The 10,028-nt window shown below is 34.2% G+C and overlaps 1 protein-coding gene across 6 annotated transcripts in view; it reads left to right on the forward strand.

The window, feature by feature from the left end:
* The window catches only part of PDE4D (phosphodiesterase 4D), a 1,222,901-nt gene that overhangs the window by 766,184 nt on the left and 446,689 nt on the right, over positions 1-10,028 (forward strand). The window lies entirely within an intron of this gene.

A 10,028-nucleotide genomic window follows, 5' to 3' on the forward strand; every position in this document is an offset into this window, starting at 1 on the left:
TCTTTACTTCCACACATCATTATAGAATTAATTCCATACTTAAATGGAAATTTGCTAGCCAGTGTGTTTTGATTCAAATATGGTTGTTCTGGGAAACTGGAGAAATTGCTTTATGAATAGTCAGGTCACAAAATCCACAAGGAAGAAAAATCTCATAATGGTAGGATACAGAGCAGATATGGATTGCTCCTAGAAGGGAGCAAAATAATGAGGTTTAACAAAAACCAAAATGCAAATCCTAATCACCTTTTAGGGTTTTCTGAACCAATCATTAATTTTTCTTTTTAACAAATTGGGGGGAGGGGGAGGTGGGAAGTGATTTATGAGGGTCTCATAATTAGTAAGTATCTGAGGCCAAATTTAAACTTAAGTCCTCATGACTTCAGGGCCAGTGCTTTATCCACTTAGCTATTTTGCTATCCCATATCACTAAATTTTAAAATATTTTTAATCATTATCTTTTATCATCAGTATTTCCCAATTTGTATGTTTCTCTCTTCCCCTTTTCTTTAATGAACATATTTTAAAAAGTATATTATATGTGTTGTTCAGTACTTATTATTATCCATTTTTGCAAAGAATTAGGTGGGGAGTAGAAGGAATGATAGGTGAATTTTCATGTCTTTGGAATCTCCATATTCTCCATATAATTCATATGTCATTTTGGAAAAATCTTCACTTAAACATGCCCCCTAAAAAAATCCCACAGATTTTCTCATATACAAAGTAGGTTAGAAAGATAATTGTGCATAAAATCATGAATTTCTATTAAATTCATATAGCTTGCTTTTTTTAAATTGTATTTAAGACAGTGGGTTTAAGTGATTTGCCTAAGGTCACACAGCTTGGCAATTTTAAGTGTCTGAGGTTGGATTTGAACTCAGGTTCTCCTGACTTCAGGGCTGGTGCTCTATCCGCTGTGCCACCTAGCTGTCCCATATAGCTTGCTTTTTTTCAAAAGTATTTAAGTTCAATTACATTCATAGCTGTCTAGCTTGTCTATATTTCTTTTGAATTCTCTTGTTTTTCTTCCATGTATTTTGTTTTAAATGTTTCAGTGACCTCCTTTTCTTTCCTTGTTTTTGGCAACCTTATTTCCTGCCTCTCTTCTGAATGCCTATCCTCCATTGATAACAGAAAAACAGAAACCTTGTTAATCAAGCAAATAAATTAGCACATTGACCTTGCATGAAAGTTATGGTCTCATTTTGTACCTCTACTCCATCACTTCAAGATGTAGGCAGCATATTTCATCAGTCCTGTGAAATTGTGATTGACCGGTGCATTTTTAACAGTTCTTGAGTCTTTCAATTTTTTATGTCCTTGTATGGTTTTTGTGATTGTATAAATTGTCTTCATGGTTTTGCTTACTTCTCTATCAGTTGATATTGGTCTCCCCAAGTTTCACTGGAATTATTCCTTATGTCTTTTTTATGGTGCATCTTTCCATGTACATAGTTTTAGGCATTGTGTATACTGTTATTCTGTCACCATTTAATTCCCTTTAGAAATTGATATAGGTCTAACCATGCTTCTCTGAATGTACCATATTCATTGTGATGCCATCATAATATTCACGCATGATAATTTGTGCGGTTCTCCAACCAATGAACATATCTTCTTTCTCCTAATTCTTTGCTACTATAAATATTTTGATGTATATGAACTTTTTTCTTTTTGTCAATGACCTGTAAATTTTCTTTAAACTTTAACTTATTTCTGCATAATCTTCTTCTAGATTGTTGATTATAGTTAACTTGTGATGTGTTTAATTAGGTTTGCATTCTGAATTAATATTTGCCTGGTGCTCTCTAGATCAAGAAGTCCATTGAAGAAATAGTGTATCTTTTATCCCAGGTCTTCAGTGTTAAAATAGTCAAGTCCATCTGAGAATGATAAAGAGGAACAGACAGGATTGTGAGCCTGGTGAAATGGGTGGGGGGAGGGTGGGATGCTTCAGATATGGACAGATGGTTCAGATTTCAAAATACTTTCTGATCCTACTATATTCTAAAATTTAGACTACTCTCCTCTCCCCTACTGATGGTTACTTTGTGTTATTGCTCGGTATAAGCAGCTTGATGACATTCTCATGTTTTTTAATTTAACTTAAAACCATAAGTTTCTATTCTGGAATTTATACATACATATGCATCTATTGTATACTTATATATGTACATGGTTTTTTTCCTTTCATAAAATGTAAACTTTTAATGCCAAAGCAGGTCTGATCTCATGACTGAACTATTTCATTTCTATATTTTCAGTGCCTAATGTAAAAGACAAGGTGCAGTGCTTAGTAAATACTTAATAGATCAAATGACAGATTCTGATCTGTATTTGAAGAATAGCAATTTTTTTAAAAGGAAGAAAACCTGAGTTTCACTTAGAACATCATAAAAGAACAATGCTCTGAAGTCAAACAAAACTTCTCCAGGTTCAAATCTGAGCTTTATAGCTGAAAAACGATGTGACCTTGAAAAGGTGAATTGTTTTTCTGAACCTGAGTTTCTTCATTCATGAAATGGGAGAAAGAATAACCTTCTTGTGTACCTGACCTGGTCACTAAGAAGTTCCTATGAGATGAAAGGTTATAAAAGTACTTCTAGATGCTTTCAAGAGATTATCTATGGGGGATTTCTGGTATTCTGGACTTTGATTTGATATTTCTCTGAACACTTGAGCTGGACCTGATTTAGTAAGCTGACTCACCCATCACCTGTGTTTCTGACCTTGATTTTTATTTGCTTGGTTTGTCTCATTCTGAGCTTTTTGTTTCTGATGTCAACCTTTTAGTCTATATTCCCTTTGTTTTTTCTACTAGTAGCATTCTAGACTCCACTTAACCATGTTGTAATGCACTCAATAAAAGAACTTGAATCAACTGCAGTGAATACAATATTGTTCTTGTGAGACTTTCTGTGACCTACTTTATACCAAATATGTTGTTTGGAGTGTGTGCTTTCTAAACTTATTTCCAAAAGCATTGCTAATAATAGTCTAATAAAAAAATCAGTAGGAATTTTGAAAGCATTTGGAGTAATTTATTTTAAATTACCTTAGGAGTCAAGAAAAACATGACATATATAACTGTATGACTTATTATGGTTAGCTATGCAATAGCCAATAAAATGGAAGAACATCCTAAACTTCAAATCTACAATACCCAATGCATCATCCTCATTATATTCAAGTTGACTAATGATTTTTTCTAATTCACTAGAACTGTAAAAATAGACTTTTAAAATATTTTTATTTTCATAACTAGATTTCCTTTGTTATATTTCCCTCTCTCTTCACAGAGCACTATCCCCTTCAGCATTTTAAGTGGAAGGGAAAAGAAAGAAATTGGCACATTCTAAAAAGTCTGACATGCAATGTTGTATACTATTTGTCACACCTTTTACTCCTAACCTCCTGCTGAAGAGCTGGAGAGTCATTCCCTCATCTCATCTTTAGAGGCTAATATTCTTTTTACTTTCCCAACATTTGGTTTGGATTGATTTTGATTGTAGTTCTATCCATTGAAATTATTGTGGTAATTGTGTAGTTTTTCAGGTACTGCTTAATTCACTTTGTATCAAGTCATATAAATCTTTCTGTGCTTCTCTGTATTCATCACATCAATTTTTATAGAATAACATTATTCCATTATGCTCATGTACCACATGAGCTAAACTTGATTTAGCTATTACTGAGGCAATAGATCTGGTTCCCTCTATTTTTTTTAAATAACATTTTATTTTTCCCAATAACACATAAAATCTATGTTAAGGGTTTTTTTGAGTTTTGAGTTCTAAATTCTATCTCCCCCTTCATTTCCTCCTCCATTCCTGGAGACAAGAAGCAATATTTTATAGGTATGCAATCATGTGAAACATTTCCACCTTCATCACTTTTTTCAATAAAACTCAAAAAAATAAGGAAAGTAAAAATTAGAATATAGCATGTATACATTAATTCTTACTCTGGAGGCAGATAACATTTTTTAGCTTGAGTCCACTGATTTTCTTAGATTATTATATTGCTAAGAATAGGTAAGTCATGCAAAGTTGTTCATTATACAAATTTGCTGTCTCTGTGTACAGTATTCTCCGGTTCTTTCCGTAAAGCTCAGTAGTATTTTGTTATAACCATACACCACAGCTTCTTCAGTCATTTTTCCCTGTTGATAGGCATCCCCTCAATTTCCAAGTCTTGGTCAGTATGAGAAGAAGACAAGGAAGATATTTTGTAATAAGGTCAAATGAAAGGGAATGAATGTTGAAATTTTCATTCTTCCTTTTTTCACATTCAGCTTTTTTCTCCCAGCTGCAGCATCCAATATGTATCCAGAGATGCACAGCCTTTGATTGCTTTCTAGATGTGCATCAGACCCTACTACTGGTCACTGATATTTAATGTAGAGAGCTGAGAGTCTTGCAGAATGTATTACCTGCCTTATTTCATCTGGGCCTCATTAGACAGATGAAGAATTTGAAACTCAGAGAGATTTTTGCTCAGGGACCCACAGCTATAAATGCTAGAGGTGACATTTGAACCAAGGTTTCCTGCACTCCACTATATCATAGTACTACCTCTTATCACAGATACTGAACAAGCATTTGTTGAACTAAATTGATGTGGGATGAGATAGAAAAGTGGGCTATAGATTGGATTATGGCCTATGAATAAAAAAAAGAGAAAGAAGATGATTAATAACATTTTTAATAAGACTTTGAAGAAAAAATGATAAAATTACATTCATAAAATAATTTCTCATTCAGAGAAAGAAATTTGACAGTATATAATGTCATAAAAATATTGGGATGTATTGCATTGTTTTCTGCTTACTCATTGAGTTCACTCAGACAAGAAAGGCTTTAATTTTTGCATGAGAGTGAGCATGTCAAATCAAGCAAGGATTCATGACTCTACACCTAGGTCAGGAATATATTTGATTCTTATGATGATGAGATGAAGCACTTCAAAAAGTATCAGCAAGACATTTGCTTCCTTTCTTGCCTTGTAATTGCTCAATATAACAGTTAAATACATTGTTGAAACATGGAACTACCAGGAGAAAGTTACTATTTCTTGCTTTATTGCTTAAACAAGAGTTAATCATTAATATTTTTCCATGGACTGATAATTCAAAACAACAAATCATACAATTGTGCACCCTGGCCCTGGGTAGTTGCTAAGTGAGATGAAGTAGAGAAGAGCATGAGGCAGTGGAAAGAATGCTGACTGGAAAAACAGGGAATGTGAATTCAAATGACAGTTCTGTAGATAACTTGCCTTTGTGACCTGGGGTAAATCACTGAATCTTTCTTGGAGGCAAAAATAGTATGCAAAGGATACTCAATTTGGAGTCATATACCTTGGGCCAACATCATGACTCTGCTATTTGAGACCTTCTGCACCCTTGGACAAAGTACTTACTCTCTCTGAGCCTTTTTTTTCCTCATCTGTAAAAAGATGGGGTTGAATTAGATAGATGGACTTTAAGGGCCCTTCTAGATCTAAATATATGATCTTGAGCATATAGGATTCTAACCTAAGAAAAGCAAAACTAAATCCTGCAGAGGCTATTTTTTTAAATAAGTATATTATTTTTAACTTACTTTTCTTTTTAAAATTTTGAGTAGCAAATTCTCTCCCTCCCACCTCCATTGAGAAGGCAAGCAAATTATGTTAGTTATATATTTCTCTATTAATCCTATTAGGAAGGAAGGAAGAAAGAAGGGAGGGAGGAAGGAAAGAAAAACTAGAGTTATTTTTAAATTTGGAGGTGGATAACATTCTTCGTAATGAATCCTTTGGAATCATCTTGGATGATTTTTTCTTTCTTTCTTTCTCTTTTTTGGTTTTTGCAAGACAATGGGGTTAAGTGACTTACCCAAGGTCACACAACTAAATAAGTATTAAGTGTCTGAGAGCAGGTCCTCCTGACTCCAGGCCAGGTGCTCTATCCACTGCACCATCTAACTACCCCAGCTTCTCTCTCTCTTTTAATCCTGATTCTCCTCAAAAGTCTATTTTACTTCTGAGTGTTTCCTCCCTTAATCCCTTATAATTGCCCTTCCATTTATCAGTCCACCTATATATATATATCTTATCCCCTCCTCTTCCTATTTCTCTATTGAGTCAGATAGATTTAAGTACCCAACTAAGTAAATATATATTGTTTCCTCTTTGAACTAATTCCAATGAGAGAGTTGTTTAAGAACTGTTCACCACTCCTCCACTTTCCTTTCCCATGTAAAAGCTTTTTTCTTGCTTCCCTTTTTTAGGTGAGAAAAAATTTTCCATTCTGCCTCTCCCTTACCCCTTTTTCCCAGTGCATCCCTCTTTCTCATTCTTTCACTTTATTTTTGGTTCATCCCAATACACTCAACTCACACTCATGCCCTTGGTCTTCTTGCTGTTGTTTGTTTTTGTTATTCAGTCATTTGTTTTATGTAGGTTCAATTCTTTGTGATCCCATTTAGGATTTTCTTGACAAAAATACTGAAGTAGTTTGCCATCTCCTTCTCTAGCTCATTTTCAGATGATGAAACTGAGGCAACCAGTTCAGGGACTTGCACAGGGTCACACATCTAATAATTATATGAGGCAGAATTTGAATTCATGAAAATGAGTCTTCCTATTTCCAAGCCCAATGTTGTAATTGTTGTACTACCTAGTTGTCCTTTTGTCTCTGTAGACACCTAATAATTGGAGTTAAAGGTATCATGTCCTAAATAGGAATGAAACCATCTAAACATATTAAGAAGTCCCTTATGACTTCTTTGTTGTGTTTACTTTTTTATGCTTTTCTCTTATGTTTTCATGTCAAATTTTCTATTAAGCTTTGTTTTTTTTCCACCAGGAATACTTGAAAGTCCTGTATTTCATTAATTTTTTTTCTCCTGAAGAATTATATCTAATTTTGCTGGTTAGGTTGTTCTTGGATATAATCCTTTTTTTGGCTCTGCCACTCTAAATTTTGATTTGAGGTATTATTTTAGAGGCAGGGAATGTTGAATTTTGCTGCCCATACTTCACCATGCTGACTCCCTGCTAAGGTTATTCACATTTCACTCCCTTTGTGAATGGGTCTTTCATATATGAATTTTACCACTATGTGTAGGTATTTGAGTATAGATTGGAATGGAGAAACCTTTTTAAATGCTATTTGACTCTCCAAACTCCTTTCCTATGAATTTGGAGACTTTGTTATTGCATTTCAAGCAGGAGTCAATGCGTCAGCAAAGAAAATGTGTCAGCCTTCAGAGCATTTGAGTTGCATGTAACATATGGTGACATTTCATAATTGAGAGAAAAATGTACTGTTTAACGTGAATTATGTGATATTTCATTACTCTTTAGAAGGTACCAGAAACCATTCTTGCAGTACTGCTAAATTATCAAAAGGAATCATCACATTCTGGAGTTTACCAGTGTAATAACTGTCTTTGTATTCATATCCTGTGATGGCCTTAAATATTCTTCACATAAAGTTAAGGCCTTTCTATTCCTTCTTTCTCTAGTTTTAGTTTTAGAAAGAATTGTGGCTATTGAAAAGCAAGAATTTAGCCTCTTTAGGAAATAGACTACAAGAAGTTTCCAGCATGAACAATCTATATATTAGGAAAGGTCACTGCCCTCCATGTACATATGAGCCCTACCATTGCAAGATCCCAACCCCTTCTCACATTTCTAGAGGATTAAAATAAATGAGTATTTATGACTGAAAAATTTCATCACCTGATGGTCAACTTTCTGGTGATGACCATTACTAACTTGTCTAATTCATTTCTTGAACAGTTGTTAATTGCCTTCTACTTACTGTACACTGAATCTTTCCAATGATGGATCATTGATTCAGAGTTCTGAACCTGAAAACTCACAGTCTAAGATATTCATTACTAATTGCATGACCCTGAGTCAGTCACTTGTTTCTCATAAATTCTTCATCTATTAAATTGGGATAATAATAATAATGCTATCAATCTTATGAGGGATTTTGTGAAGATAAAATTAGATCATATTGTAAAGTACTTGGCAAAACTTAAAGCCTATGGGTGTGTATCTTGTCTGTATCACATTGGGTTTTTCTTTAAGGATTTTTGCAAGGCAAATGGGGTTAAGTGGCTTGCCCAAGGCCACACAACTAGGTAATTATCAAGTGTCCAGACTGGATTTGAACCAAGGTACTCCTGACTCCAGGCCTGGTGCTTTATCCACTGCCCCAACTAGACACCCCCATATTGTTTTGTTTTTATAAGCTTTTTTCTCCCATTAGCTCCTTAAGGATAGGGATTGTATTTTCGACATTTTTTGTGTCCTAGGCACCATTTGTTTGGCACAGTGGGCACTTAATAAAATAATGATTAATAGGGACTTTCTTAGAAGTCTTTTCAAGTGGGTAGAACTTTTAGAGCTTGGGCTGTATGGCAAGAGTTTGATATCTTATTATCACTTCCATGAAATGGTATGAAGTCACTGTAGGATATTATGGTGTTTCATACTTCTAAATATTTGATATTTTTAGTAATATATCAATATGAATCAATTTTATAAAGTGAAAATGTCAGAATTTCAAAATTTGTCAATTTTTTGAAAATTTAGTCCTATCTAGAGGACAGCTAGGACATTCATTGGATAGAGTGCCACACCTGAAGTCAAAGAGTCACCATCCTGAATTCAAATCTGCCCTCAGACACTTTACTAAGTATGTGACTCTGGGCAAGTCATTAACTGCCTCAGTTTTCTCATCTATAATATGAGCTGGAGAAAGAAATGGCAAACCATTACAGTATCTTTGCCAAGAAAACCCCAATGGGATCATGAAGTATCTATCACACATGACAGAAATAACTGAACAAACTATCCAAATACTATCTTCACATCTGTTCCTAGGTTTTAGTTGTTAATATTTTACTGAAATGTAGGAATGAATGAGTGATATATTAAATCTTTACTGTATATCAGGCGCTAGACTAAACAGAGAGGATATAAACACAAAGGCAAGATAGTTCCTGTTCTCAGAAAGCTTGCATTCTAAGATGGAACCATAAAAAATTGATAATCATGCTCTTTCAGGACACAAGCAAGGTAATGACAATATGGTAAGATACTTAAATAGGCGTTGGTTTCCTGGTAGATGGATAGGATATAAAGCACCTTCTGGGACCAGTGAGTTTTAGGAGCTTAGTGTGAGTTTGCATTCATCTATCAATCAGTACATAGTCTGAGGGAGAAATTACAAAGTAGATCTGATAAAATTCCTCCAGCAGGGTGGGGTGTGGTCTCTCAGAGTCCATCTAATGAAAGTATTGCAGGGGAGAGGAGTACAGTAGCTTGAAAAGAATATACAATTTGTAATTTAATATTCAAAATCTTCCCAAACTATAGTACTCCCATTGGCAACAATAATGACATATTTCTGTGACAAGTGCTAGTATAATGTAATGGAAGAGAGTCAACTCTGAAGCCATTAAGACTGACTATCCATTTTACCATTGGCAAGACACTTAATCTCTCCATGTCCTAGACAGTTCTAAAATTATAAGTTGCAAGAAAGTGCAGACCTGCATTGGTAGAAAGACTTTCCTCCAAGTCCTTGATTGTAATCACTAATCTAGACCCTATCCCCATCTTATTCACATAGCATTTTTCAGTTTTTAAGTGCTTTTATTTCTATTAGGGTAAACATCATTAACCTGATTTCCATATATGCCCACGTATGTACAACAACAAGGTTGTTATTTAATAACAGGGTACTATAACATTTAATGTGCTGTTCAGAGTAGAGTATACAGTCAGTCCTCTTGGAACATCCATTCTAAGGATACATTTAATGACACTTTTTGCAATTCACCCCAAGTTCTTTTGGAAATAAATGGGGTGTAAATCTTAAATAAACTAATTCTTGCTGTTTTTGGTGTTCCCTAAATGAAGTATGATTATGTCGTGTGATTATAAAATAATCAAATGTATTTTCATATATGTAGTTTGTAAAATCAGTTTCAATATTTTTAGTGATACCTCCTATTTCAGAT

The sequence above is a fragment of the Macrotis lagotis genome, chromosome X, assembly GCF_037893015.1.
Source record: "Macrotis lagotis isolate mMagLag1 chromosome X, bilby.v1.9.chrom.fasta, whole genome shotgun sequence".
Taxonomy (NCBI): domain Eukaryota; kingdom Metazoa; phylum Chordata; class Mammalia; order Peramelemorphia; family Peramelidae; genus Macrotis; species Macrotis lagotis.